The following is a 14,435-nucleotide window of genomic DNA, read 5'->3' on the forward strand; positions in this document are numbered from 1 at the left end:
CTTTGATAAAGATCACAATCTTCCCTCAACAGTCAGAGTTCTAGTGCTCAGCCTGATGGGATCCTGGAGAGATCATTTCCTTACTGTCCCTGCCTTCAAGCTGTAAAGCTTCATTTGAGGAACGAATGTTCCTTGAATGTGTGATGAAGGGGAGGTGAGAAGGACCCCCAAAGAGCAGTCCTACCTTTCTGAGGGCCCCAGGGGGAGGTCAGGCTTTGACTCTGGTTCACCTAATCCCCACTCAGGGAACAGAAATAGCCATCTCTTCTTAGCTGCCCTCCCCACACTCTCTAAGCAGTGACATAGACCTGAGGGGGGAGGGGAGTGTTGTAAGACGATACTACTGCTGCCTGAAGGTCATCTGAAGTGAATGTCTGGGCTCAAGAAGGCAATAGGGAAAGCAGATGCTTTTCCAATGCTTGGAGAGGGGCCCGGAGTTGGTCTGGGGTGGGAGTCTGATTACCAGCCATTATAGCAAGGTCAAATAGGAGAAAATTAGTGGGAGGGATGGAATGGAGTAGAATGAAGAGAGGGAAGATGCCAAGTCAGCCATGAAAGTGGGAAAAGGGCTCCAAAGAATGGAGAATGAAGCAAGAAGCAAGAGGAAAAACAGAGTTTGAGTGAGGTAAGGTGGTGATTTCATGTTTACTTGGTCATGCCTGACTCTTCGTGACCCTATTTGGGGTTTTCTAGGCAAAGATAAGGAAGGAGTTGTCATTTCCTTCTCCAGGTCTTTTTATAGATGAGGAAACTGAGGCAAACAGAGTTAAGGTTAAGGTTAAGGATTGTATCAACTGAGCCATCTGACTGTTGTCCTCAATTGTAAAACCTGGATTATGATAGCATCCACCTCCCAAGTTTGTTGAGAGGATCAAATGAGGTAATATTTGTAAAGTGATTAGCATAGTGTTTAGGACTAGTAGGTACTTAATAAATGTTGTTATTATTATTATTATTATTATTATTATTATTATTATTATTATTATTAGGCACTGCTAATTCTCATGTTCTGAAACTTTCTAGATTTTCAACAAATGTTTCTCAGGCCCATAACTAATAAATCAAATGAGATGATATTTGTAAATTGTTTTCTAAATCCTAAAGTATTATATAAATGTTAATTATTATGACTATTACTCCTACTTACTGGCACATTTTAGTCTAAGTAACGCCGCTGCCCCCAACCTGAAGTTATTGAGCTATGCTACTGGGAGTCTCTTTTCAACAAATCAGCTGAAGTCTCAGCGGGAACCATACTTGTTGGCTATTGGATTTTTGTAAGAGCCTCAGACTATTGTCACCTTCAACTAGGTAGCACATTGGATAAAAGGACTGGAACTGGATTTTGGAAGATTCCTCTTCCTGAGTTCAAATCCAGCTTCAGACACTTACTAGCTATGTGACTATGTTACTTAATCTCTGTTTGCCTTAAAAAGAAAATGCTGAACTACTCCAGTTGGACACAACTGAATGACTAGACAACAACACAATTGAGGAAACTGAGGCAGGCGGGGTTAGATGACTTGCCAAGGGTAATATTGTTAATAAATGTCTGAGGGCAAGATTTCAAATTCAGTATTCTTGATTCTAGACCTAACACTCCATCCACACTGCTCCCTGAAATAACAGGTTGTTTGTTTTCAGGTTTTGTTTTAAACAAAGTAGGTATTTCATTCTTCACATTTATATAGTGAGTTTTACACTTCCCAAAGCACTTTCACATTCATTTTTTCATCTGATTTTTATTGCAACCCTGAGTACCTCTCAAGGTAGAGACAAGGTAGAAAGTACTGTCATTTTATAGAGGAAGAAACTAAATCTCAAAAAAAAGTGACTTGCCCAAGGTCAAAAAATCAGAGCTAGTAGGAGAGTCAAAGCTCCCATAATTTCTGGTCCAGAATTATGCATCCCCACAAGGGTTGCCTTTCCAAATTGCCATTTTAAGTGACTAGACACATTTTTGTTTTCTTTTAAAAATTATCTTTAGCTTTCCTTGTCACCTTCAGTTCATTCTAAGCTCTGGGACCACAAACATTATACATTTTTGTTCTTAATATTTATTCTTAATATTTATTGGTATCTTAGACGTTTCTATCACCTTTATTTTCCCTTTCCTCTCACCCATTGGGAAAGACATTTTTATGTTAAAAAAACAACTCAGCAATATTAACTACTACGTGAATCTAGTCCAAGAATCCAATATTCCATATCCATAGGTCCTATCTCTTCACATACCTCTATGTCAGTCTTTAGTTAGTTATTTCATTTTCTTTACATAGTATTGTTTCAATTCTTGTGTCATTATTATTCTTTCAATTTACATTGTTATGGTATATGTGTGTGTGTGTGTGTGTGTGTGTGTGTGTGTGTGTGTGTTTTCTTCCTAGTCTGCCAAAGTAACTCTACTTCTTCTCTTCCAATCCCAAAAGAGACAGCTCAGGATCCAAGCCCAAGAGCCTTGGGGATCGCACTAGCATTGCTTCTAGTCTGGACCTTCTGGCCAACAGTGAGAGGAAAAATCCTTGTTAAGAAGAAACCCTACCTTCTTCAACCCCACTAACACCAGACACTGAACAACTGCAACTTTTGGGCAAAATAGCTTAAGAACCCTGAAAATGACAATACCCTACTCCACAGACTTGATAAACCTGCTTCCAGTCTAACCATCATCTCAGGTTGATGTAAAGTAAGGACCAGGTAACTTCCATAAAAGAAAGTTCTCAATGCCATTGTATTTGGCATTCTCAAATTATTTACCATCAAAAACTCAATGAAAATGACACAAGAGGCAACATCATCTGTTTTGCTACTCTGCCCCAAGGACCCATGAGACCTTAAGGACCCATAAGACCTTTCTATCCTTTCCATCTGACTTAGAAAACCCCCTTTATGTGTGGAGAATTGGGTTGGGAGGATTGGGTTAGGGTGAGATACAGAAAGAACATAAGAGGGAAAGGAAGGAAGAGAGGAGGGAAGAGGAAGAGAAGGAAAGGGAGTAGTAACAAATAATCTTAGGAAATTTTCAATTCAGGAAAATTGATTGGTATTTTCTGGGTTGTGTTGTGGGTATGCCCTCTGTGGTCAAGTCCCAGTGCCAAGTTCAAGCACAGGGTCAAGGGTGAAGCTGGATACTTTTCAAATGAAGGTAAAGATTGATTTTCATCTATCAGCTAACTAAGACATTCTGCCCAGACTTTCTGCCAAGTGAGCCGGCACCCCAGCTTGGGGTGTCCCACCTAGCTCACTGGGTAGAGGAAATGACTATGCCTATATCTGTGATATTGATACAGGTGGAAGGGCACAGTCTTCTTTTCATGGAACTTTTATTGGATCATACCCTGGGACTTAGATCAGGTGGGAGGGGAAGTGGAAAAAATAGAAGGGAAGGAAGGGTAAAAAAAGTACAGGAGAAAAGAGGAGGGGAGGGAAGTAGCTCTCCTGCTCCTGAGAGAACCAATAAGAAGCGTAGGAGCAGAATTATTGACTTATTATCAAAATGACCCAAGCTGTTGACCCAAAGCTAATGATTAATGGCTTGAATATTTTGCATATCATTTGTATGCTACTCATTTTATTTTGTCTGCTAAAATCCCCCCTGTGGTTCTCTTTCTCCCCAACAATCCTTTCTTTTTTTCCTCCCCAGCGGTTGCCCCTCCGCACTTCACTTTTTCTCAGCCTTTCCTCTCTCCCCTATGTTCTCTGATACCCATCCATGTTGCCTCAGAGTATACCACCCCCTTTCCTCCCTCTCAGTTTCTTCCTAATTCTCCCCATTATTCTCCCAAGTATTCTTTCTCCAGTGTTTTCCCCAAACTCCAAACCTCTCCTCTAGTGTCCTCCAGCCTCTGTCCTCTTTCCTAAGTATCCTCAACTCAAATCCCCTCCCTTCCTCCCCTTCCTTTTTGTGTCCACCCTACAGCCTCTTCCTTTCATCTCCCCTCTCTGTCTCACAAATTCCTGCCTCCAGTTTTCTCCCAGACTCGTCTCCTTCCTCCTGGGACCTTTCCCAAAACCTGAGTGTATCATCACGGACTGGGCTGGATTCCTGCCTGGGAAAATCTGAGTTGGGCTCTTTCTTCCCTATCTCTTTCTTATTTTCTTTAAATAAGCAGAACTTCCCATCCCCTTATTTATCAACTAGACAAAAGAAGCCCTGCCTACAGGTTTCATCTGTGCCCTTCTCTGACCCCAAGTTTTTGCTCTTTCTTACTTCACCAACCCTTCAAGCCAAATTCCTAGTTCTAACACTACTCATTCTGTCTCTGCTCCCTCACTTTGGCTTGCTTGCTGGGTTAGCCAGAGTCAGAGCTGCCCCATGCCGAGAGACCTGAGGTGAGGGGAGAGGAGGGAATCTGTCTGGTAATTAATCCCGGTGCTAATGGAGCCTTCATTGCCTATCAGGGACTTTTAAGATGCCTCTAGGAAACCCTTCAGCACCATTAGAGACCCTTCCAAGGTCCTTAGTGGGCTCATTAGCATTCTTCATCCCAGTAATTAAAGCTCACTAGTTGGGGAGTGTGGTTGGTGGTAAAGGGATTGGGGGAGGGAGGGGAAGAATGAGTTAGGTTAAAGGCCTCCCATTCTGCCTGGATCCCCAGAAGGATATGCTAGAGAAGTATTTCTCCCCTTCCCAACCCCACCCCAACTGCTTGACTCAATATAAGGGAGGTAAAGTAGAGCTGCGTTCTAGAATATATGCGTGCTTAATTTCTTATACATGAGCGAGGAAGAGTGAAGTAGAGATTTTTTTTGTTTCTTTTTTGAAGCAGAGATTTAAAATCAGCCAAACCCACTCCCTCAGCTTTACAGAAAAGAAAACTCGGGTCCAGAAAAGGGATGCAAATAGACAAAGCTAAGCCAAGAATCCAGGGCAGCACCCTTTGTACTTTATGTCCCCTCACCCCAACTCCAATATTTCCCCTCATTTCTACCTCCATTCTTCATTCTGGTCTCACTTGCACTTCATGAGGACAAGCTAGGGAGTCTCTCTCCCCTTTCCAGGTGCCTTTGAAAATTATTCTTATTCAGAAACAGGAGAGTAACTTACTGATGTTTACAAGATGACTAAAATATATAGGAAAACAATTTCAAAAGGCTTTAGAACTCTGATTCATGCAGTGACCAATCATGACTCCAGAAGACTGATGGTGAGGGCAGCTAGGTGGCACAGTGGATGGAGCACTGGCCCTGGAGTCAGGAGGACCTGAGTTCAAATTTGAACTCAGATACTTAATAATTACCTAGCTGTGCGACCTTGGGCAAGTCACTTAACCCCATTGCCTTAGCAAGAAAGAAAGAAAGAAAGAAAGAAAGAAAGAAAGAAAGAAAGAAAGAAAGAAAGAAAGAAAGAAAGAAAGAAAAAAAGAAAGAAAGAAAGAAAGAAAGAAAGAGAAAGAAAGAAAGAAAGAAAGAAAGAAAGAAAGAAAGAAAGAAAGAAAGAAAATGAAGGACAAAAAAAAAAACCCACCAGAGGACTGTTGGTGAAAAGTGTCTCTCTTGTCTTGACAGAGACTTGTTGATGGGCTAGAGGTGCAAAATGAGATAGATTTTCAGATATGGCAAATGGGTTGATTTGTACCACTTGATTCTATTTGTTACAAGAAGATGCTTGGAATACATTGGGGGGAAAGGCTAGGTAGTGAGTCAAGACAGAAAAAATGTTTTTTAAAAAAGAAAAGAACATAAGAAATCAAAAATATACAAAAGAAAAAAGCAAGGTGACAAACTGGGCAATTTTGGTACTATGCCATTAAATTCTTTGTTCACTTAAAAATTGCATATATGTTCATGACTCCACCATCTTCATCTTATTTTATAACTTGAAATAGAAGTGTTGGTTATTGATCATTAGGTTAATAATAAAAAAGAAAAACTTCTCTTCCTTGTCAGGATCAGCCTGGGAGGTGGTTCTGAGAAAAAAATGAGGAGATGAATATTTAAAAACTAGGATTCAAAGGCAATAGGTCATTTTATATCTTAATTCTTCCTAATATTTTCTGCTCCTAATATTACAGGTTCCTTTTATTCTCTATTAAGAAGATAAAGGATGTCCCTTTTGGTTGAGGTGAGGGACTACCAAGGTATAGAACATTGCAAAAAGTGTAATATTTTTATCTAATGTTTTTCTTTACTACAAGGGAGCACTCAATTCATGTTAGGCAATGGGAAAGAAATAGTTTTCAAACAGGACTGATATAAAATTTTTTATTAAAAAAAAAATCAAGAATGGTGAGAGAATGATACATCCTAAAGATTGGCCCTGAGTGAATTCCTTTTCTAGGGAGTCAGTTTTCCCATCTGTGTAATGGGCACCATTCATTTTTCCCTGGAATACTAAAAGAATGGAAAAACTACAGTTAGTCAATCAGTTAATGAATCTTTATTAAGCACTTACAATGTGCTAGTAACTATACTAAATTCCAGGGCAAAAAGAGGGAAAAGACCATCTCTGTCTTGTCTAATGAAGAGAAAATAAGTAAATAAATATATACAGGTGAGTTATATAAAGGATAAATAGGAAATAATTAAGAGAGGAATGGCTGCTTCCTTTAGAAGATGGGATTTTAGCTGGAACCTAAAGGAAACCAGGGAAGTCAGGTGGTAGAGATGAAAAGGGAGAATTTTCCAGGTATAAGAACACATAGAGAAAATGTTCAGAGTCAAACAATGGAGCATCTTGTTGGGGAATATCCAAGAGGTCAATGTCACTGGATCAAAAGAGACAAAGGTAAGACTGGAAAGTTAAGAGAGGTTTCAGTTAAATACAGTGGACACTTCCTGAAGGAGGAACTATGGAAGGGGTTATAATTCTAGTGCCAAAGCACTCCAAAGGGAAGCAAATTTCCTGTACTCAGAATCACATATAGATTAAAGTTAATCAAGTGGAGTTAATCATAGGGCAGCTAGGTGTACAGTGAATAGAGTTCTGACCTGGAGTCCAAAAGACCTGATTTAGAAACTTACAACTTGTATGACTCTAGGCAAGTCCCTTAACCTCTGTCCACCTCAGTTTCCTTGACTATAAAATTAGATAATAATAATAACACTGAGATCAAATTAAATCATATTTGTAAGGTACTTGCCTATATAATAGTTGCTAATAAATACTTGTTTCCTCTCTTTCCTTCCAGGAGATTGTCCTGGGAACTCCCACTGGAGAGTGTCACAGTGTCTACCAATAATAATAATGATAATAATAATAATAATAATGGCAACAAGAAAAAGAATAACTGACATTTTTGTATTTCATTAAGGGTTGTCATTTTACATATATTATTCCCATTTGTTCTTCACAACAACTTTATTTTATAGATGAGGAAACTGAGACATAGAAATGATAATTAACTTAAGGAAACCAAGAGAAGAGTAGGGGTAAGAAGGTTTATCCTATTGCCTTGGTTTAGGAAATAAGTCAACAGGGACCTGAGTCCCTGAGTATTCCACTCTGTGACCTGGTCAATTAGGGATGGAGACTGAACTGTGATAAGTCATAGGACCACTAATGAGGGCATGCCATGCTAGGTGGTACTATGCCATCCTGTGCCATGCTGTTCAATCAGTTCTAAAGCTCTTCAATGAGACCTTCATGTACCTCAGTATTGCTTCTTCTGACCCCCTTGTGAGCATTTGCCCTATGTGAATTCTCCATAATTTTTTTTTTGACAAGCATACATCTGGCATTCTAACATTATGTCCAGCCCATCTTAGTTGCACTCTCTGTAGTAATGTTGGAATGCTAGGCAGTTTAGCTCAAGAAAGGACCTAAGTGTCTGGTAGATCTCCTGCAGGTAATCTTCAGAATCTTCCTAAGACAATTTATATGGAAGTGATTCATTTTCCTGACATGGTACTGATAGACTATCCAGGTTTCACAGGTATATAGCAATAAGGTCATCACAACAGCTCTATAGACCTTTGGTTTGGTAGTCAATCTAATCTCTCTTCTCTCCCACACTTCCTTTCAGAGCCTCCCAAATACTGAGCTAGCTCTGGCAATGCCTGTGTCAATCTCATTGTCAATGTGTACCTCCTTGGAAAGGATACTGCCAAGGTAAGTGAACTTGTCCTGATTACTCAAAACTTCTCCATTTGCTGTAATCAATGGTTCTACAGTTGGATGGTGTGGGGCTGGCTGATGGAACACCTGTATATTCTTGGTGTTAATTATTGGACCAAAATTACCACAAGCATCAGAGAATCGATCCATACTTTGTTGCATCTCAGCTTCAGAGGTTGCATTGAGTGCACGATCATCTGCAAACAGATCATCACCAACACTCCCTCTACTTTGGTCTTGGCTTGTAGCCTTTTCAAGTTGAAGAATTTGCCATCAGTGTGGTAGCTGACCTTGAGGCCATGTTCATCCTCAGTGAAGGCATTTGATAACATGAATGAAAACATTATGCTTAAAAGTCCTTGTTTCACTCCATTGGTGACTGGGAAATCCTCTGCTATCTGGGCAAGCATGCCACAGGGAGCTGACATACAATACTGATGAACTTCTCTGAGCAATCAAATTTTGACATGATTTTCCATAAATCCTTACAAGTGACAGATCTACAAATGTTACATACAGACCTCTGCTCTGTCCTGGCATTTTTCCTCAAGTTGTCAAGCAGCAAATACTAGATAACTGTTCCTTGACCCTTTGTGAAACTACACTGGCTCTCAGGGAGGTGACCATGTTCCAGGTGAAGGATCAGCCTATTGAGAAGGACTTTGGCAAGAATCTTACCAGCAATGAATAAAAGAGAAATACCCTTCTGATTGTCACAGGACAATCTATTCCCTTTACCTTTATAGAGATGGACGATGGAGGCATCCTTGAATTCTTGAACCACCTAGCTGCTTGCCAAAAGTTTGAGAATGGGGTGGCTAGGTGGCGCAGTGGACAGAGCACCGGCCCTGGAGTCAGGAGTACCTGAGTTCAAATCTGACCTCAATCACTTAATAATTACCTAGCTGTGTGGCCTTGGGCAAGCCACTTAACCCTGTTTGCCTTGTAAAAAAAAAAAAGCTAAAAAAAGTTTGAGAACCTCTTATCTAGTTCATTCTTTATTTTACAGTTGAAAAAAAGAGAGGAACTTTTTTTTTCAAGGCATTGGGGTTAAATGGCTTGCCCAAGGCCACACAACTAGGTAGTTATTAAGTGTCTGAGGTCAGACTTGAACCCAGGTACTCCTGACTCCAAGGCCGGTGCTCTGTCCACTGTGCCACCTAGCCACCCCCCATGAGAGGAACTTAATAGTCAGATCCAAGATTAAAATTGTATCCATCTCTTCTATAATTATGACTTGTCATTCCCTGCTCACAACTGCTCCAAATATTAAGGGTATTAAATATGCATAGATCCTGGAGTCCTAAGGGGTAAGGAAAGGGCTGATGTTGAAGTGTTGATGTTAGAGCCAGGGTATGCTGCAAATCTAGCCCACAAAACCCCTTACATGAAAGAAGGAGAGGAAAGAAACCAGGAAGAGAAAAAGAGAGAGGATGATGGAAGGAAAAGAGGAGAAAGGAGGAGAAAAAAGAGAGGATGATGGAAGTTGCAAAAAGAGGAGAAAGGTGGGACGGCTAGGTGGTGCAGTGGATAGAGCACGGGCCCTGGAGTCAGGAGTACCTGAGTTCAAATCCAGCCTCAGACACTTAATAATTACCTAGCTGTGTGGCCTTGGGCAAGCCACTTAATCCCATTTGCCTTACAAAAACCTTGAAAAAAAAAAGAAAGAAAGAAAAGAGGAGAAAGGAGGAGAAAAGAGAAAGAAGAGATCAAAGAAGAAACAAAATTACAAGAAAGAAGAGGCAAAAGAAGGAAAGCTGATTAGAAGGATGAACATGGGAAGGGGGAGGAGGAAGAAAGGGCAGGAGCAAGAGCAAGAGTAATAACAATATTCTTAGGAACATTTCAAGCATATCTAGGCCAGCCCCATTCTCCTGGGGCCCTGACAGCAACTGGGGGAAACAGAAAAAGAGTTGGCAATATGGCCTTGGGGTTTTTTCCTCTCATCTTCAGGGGAGAAAAGAAGGAAGTGTTACTAGGAGAGAAAGACAGTTTAGAAAAGAGAACTGGAAGGGGGACAGGGCAAGGATAAGATCATTTCTTCTTATTTTAATATGCAATGAATATCAGAGATAGTGGAGAATAGTAAATAGTTTAACAGCAATCCATCTTAGGGAAGCTAAGTAGCACAATGCATAGAGCACCAGCCCTGGAGTCAGGAAGAGCTGAATTCAAATTGGCATCAGACACTTTCTGGTTGCATGACTGTGGGCAAGTAATTTAACCCCAATTGCTTCAAAAGCAATCAATAATAATTTATCATTGCCTAGTTTATTCCATGCACTGTGGTAGGCGCTAAAGAAAGGAACAATCCTACTCTCAAAAATCTTACATTCTAACAGGGGAGACAAGGGCATACATAGGTATATACAAGATGCAAAGAATTGAATAAATACCAGTTAAACCCAAATTTCTAACAGGGGAGACAAGGGCATACATAGGTATATACAAGATGCAAAGAATTGAATAAATACCAGTTAAACCCAAATTTCAACTCTGCGATACTTTGTATGGCATTGTTTTTGGTTTTGGTTTTTTTTTTTTTTGGTTTGTTTTTTTGGTTTTTACAAGGCAAATGGGGTTAAGTGGCTTAAGTGTCTGAGGCCGGATTTGAACCTAGGTACTCCTGACTTCAGGGCCAGTGCTTTATCCACTGCACCACCTAGCTGCCCCTTAGATACAATTCTTAATCGGTGGAGAGAATAATGATTCAGTCCTATAGGAAGGATCAAATTTGGTACAAGATAATTTGGAGAGGAAAATTAGCCTTCATTCTAGCTTTAAGAAAGAGACACATATATTTCCAATCTCTTTTCAAAACCGAATGCATCGATAAGAAAGAAAAAGAATACTTTATAAAGGTGTAGGGGCAGCTTCTCCTTGATTTCTAACTTATCTCCCTAGAGACTTATGAGAACTTTCCCTTGAATAAGAATTCCACCTCTCTCCATTGAGTGAGATTTCAGCTTGCTCCCTTCTAAAGAGTCTGTGTATTGTCCGGTATGTTCTAATCTATAGAAGCATTCTGATTTCTAAGCTATCTGCTTAGACAAAAGACTTTTTTTTAAAAATTGATATTTTATGTTATGAAAGATTTCAACATTCATCCATAAGCACATACATATTTTTAAGTTACATAATTTCCTTACACCTCCCTTCCCACTCCCCTTCCATTAGCAGCAAGTAGTCAGGAGAATATTGTAACATACACATTTGTGTTAAATATGTTTACAGATTAGTCATTTTTGGTATGAGGAATTAGGATTAAGGGAAAGAAATACATAAGAGAAATACTGGCCTTGGAGTCAGGAGTACCTGAGTTCAAATCCGACCTCAGACACTTAATAATTACCTAGCTGTGTGACCTTGGGCAAAAATCACTTAACCCCACTGCCTTGTCAAAAAAAAAGTGAATGTAGTGCTCATCAGATTGTGAAGTTGTTTTTTTTTGTTGTTGTTGACAAAGGGCTTTAATTACAATTCACTATTTGTCTTTTTGTGTGTGTATGTGTATGTGTGTGTGTAATAAGCATTTAGTGAGCTAACAACCAGGGAAGCTGTTGCTTTGGAACAAAAAAAAAATGCCCCAAGACCAACAATATTTGAAGACTGGGGAACAAATCGATATAATTCTCATCTGGATAGAGATAAAATATATATATCATTCTTTCAGAGAACAAAGTAGTTAGCCTCATGGTCCCATCTCTTTCTCTTCTCTAAGCAGGAATCGAGCTTTCCCTTGTAGGATGAAGTAAAATTTGGATAAAATTCTAGAGATATCTATCCATACCTCCCAGAAAGTAGCAGTTAGACAATTAAGGTAGACATTTTATGTGGGCAGAATACTTATGCTTATATACAAGGTAGCCTGATACAAGGTAGTGTGAAAGGAAAAGTATTATAGGTAGGGGGATCAAAAAGAATTCCTATAGAAAGAGGTGCTTGAACTGCTTCTTGAAGTATGAGAAAGTTTCTAGGAGGTGAGAAGTGAGGAGAGAATACTTTCCAAGTATGTGCAAAAAGATGGAAACAGGAAATGGGATACCATGTTTGAGGAACAGAAAGACCAGTGTGGTTGGATCACAAAGTGCTGGGAGGGGAGTAGGGTAAAATAAGGCAGAAAGATCATTTGGGGCCAAGTTTTAAATATCTCTTCAAATAATCAGAGGAGTTTATATTTTCTCCTAAAGTCAAGAAGGAACCTCTCAAACTTGGGTAGGAAATCTGATATGACCACTTCAGCAGCTATGTGGAGAATATGAAATGGGTTAAAGACTTGAGGCAGGTAGACCAATTAGGAGATCATTCCAATAATGCATGTGAAAGATGATGAGCTAGATGCACTAGCCATCTGAGCAGAAAAAGAGGGTTGGAAATGAGTGATATTATTTTTGTTTGTTTGTTTTGCAAGGGAATGGGGTTAAGTGGCTTGCCCAAGGCCACACAGCTAGGTAATTATTAAGTGTCTGAGATCAGATTTGAACTCAGGTCCTCCTGACTCCAGGGCCAGTGCTCTATCCACTGCGCCACCTAGCTGCCCCTGGAAATGAGTGATGTTATGGAGAGAGAAGCAGCAAAAATTGACAACTGACAGGATTTCTGGGGCTAGGAGGTTATAAATTGGGAGACAGGGAACATGATGGTGATTTGAACAAAAATAGAAAAATTTGAAAGAGACTTGGATTTAGGAGGAGAAGTAGGAAATAATAAGTTCTGTTTTGGACTTGTCTCCAGGACAAGTTGAACTGTCTACTTGAAAGTTGGTAATGAAGGACTGAAATTCAGAGGAGAGATTGAAACTAGACTGGATATATAAATATGTGAGGAATTTGCATTATGGTGTTAATTAAACCCATGATAATGGGTGAGATCATTGGGAGAGATAAGGGGAGGGGAGAGATTGAGTCATATTTTCCCCAGCAATCTTATGGTTTTATCTACAGGGATGAAAAGGGGTTCCCTCCTTTCCCCCTGGTCTCTCTTATTCCAAAGATAAGCAAGTTTCAATGCCTCAGGCAAACATAGATCATGAGACTGAGGGGAAGAGAAAGGACCAGTATTAGTGTTGGTCCCAGAGTGTGCAGAGAGGCAGGTGACCCAACTATACCACAGTCCAGAGACCCCACTCACTCACTCACACTTTTCTACCTCATCACACCCATCTCAGTGTCCCTCTAAATCTACAGGAAAGTCCTTCAATCTCTGTGTATCTCTACCTTTCTTTTTGCCTTCTTTGTCTGTTAATCATTTCTTTATCTGCTCTGGCTTGATCTATCTCTCTCTTTGATCTATCTGGCTCTCATTCTAGGTATCTGTCTGTTTGTCTCTCCCCTAATATCTTTGTTTTTTACTGCTTTCCAGGATTTCCCTGTCATTCTTTCTGTCCCTCTCTTTTCCTCTGTATACTTCTCTTCCACCCTCCCTCACCCACCTTTGACATGTGTGTGGTTCCTCTGTAACCCAATATAAATAATAGAAATTAATTTGTCAGCTTGAACATAGAGTCCTAACTGACATGAGAGTGTGCTGCAGAGAAAAGCTGGTTGGAATAATTATTCTTGACTTAAGAAATCGTTCTTTTTATTTCTGAAAGCTAATGGAGTGAGAGCAGCATCTGGCCAGGCCAGTGCTAATGATGGTGTGGGATGGGATGCGGGTGGGGGAGGAAGGTGGCCCCTTCTGTTTCCAATATAATAAACACAGTATCCCCACCCTCCAGCAATCCTTCTCCTTATTTAAGAGGCAAATGGAGCATTGAAAGGAACTCTCTGGATTAATGGAGCTACAAATAAGGTTTCAGATCACAATTTTTTCACCTTTCTCAAAACTAGGATTACCCTATCAACTTCGTATATTGGACTCTGCAAAGGAAAACTACTAACAGACCTTGTAGACAAGATTTACCATACTGGTCAATAGGGATAAGCAAGATGTAAGTTGCAGTAAGTAGGGGCCCAGCCTTAAAGGAAGCATGTTATAGGAGAAAGAGCTCTGGATTAGGGTCTTGAGGGCCTGTGCTTAAATCTTGGTCAGCTTAATATTACTGGAATGACCTTGGGAAAGTCACTTTGAAGTCTGGGCCTCAGAGGTTTCCCCATTTTTAATAAGAGGGATCTGGACCAAACGTTCTTCAGAGTCCCTCCCAGATCTAAATCCCAAGAATTTAGGGCTAAATTCAAAGTCTCCTGCTCCACATGGTTGGAAGAAAAATGGAAGTAGGAGTGGGGTGGGATTAGGGCAGACCACTATAGCTTTTCTAGTTAAGTCAAACAGAAGATTGTTGACTCTATGAGGAAAAAAAGGGATGAGATTGCAAGAGACAGCCTTTTCTCTCAGGAAATTTCACTTTAATGTAGAGAAGGAAGCATATGAACTAGGT

At 40.1% G+C, this 14,435-nt stretch overlaps 1 long non-coding RNA gene across 3 annotated transcripts in view; it reads left to right on the forward strand.

Moving 5' to 3' along the window:
* The first annotated feature begins 435 nt into the window (after window positions 1-435).
* The window catches only part of LOC141523557 (uncharacterized), a 67,975-nt gene continuing 53,975 nt past the window's right edge, over window positions 436-14,435 (forward strand). For 2 of the 3 annotated variants that reach the window (XR_012478509.1, XR_012478508.1), the window contains exons 1-3: window positions 436-625; window positions 2,430-2,697; window positions 7,965-8,050. This is a non-coding gene — a long non-coding RNA (uncharacterized LOC141523557). The remainder of the gene's footprint in view (window positions 626-2,429; window positions 2,698-7,964; window positions 8,051-14,435) is intronic. The other variant, XR_012478510.1, reaches the window with a different exon arrangement.

This window comes from Macrotis lagotis, chromosome 5 (genome assembly GCF_037893015.1).
Source record: "Macrotis lagotis isolate mMagLag1 chromosome 5, bilby.v1.9.chrom.fasta, whole genome shotgun sequence".
Lineage (NCBI taxonomy): Eukaryota > Metazoa > Chordata > Mammalia > Peramelemorphia > Peramelidae > Macrotis > Macrotis lagotis.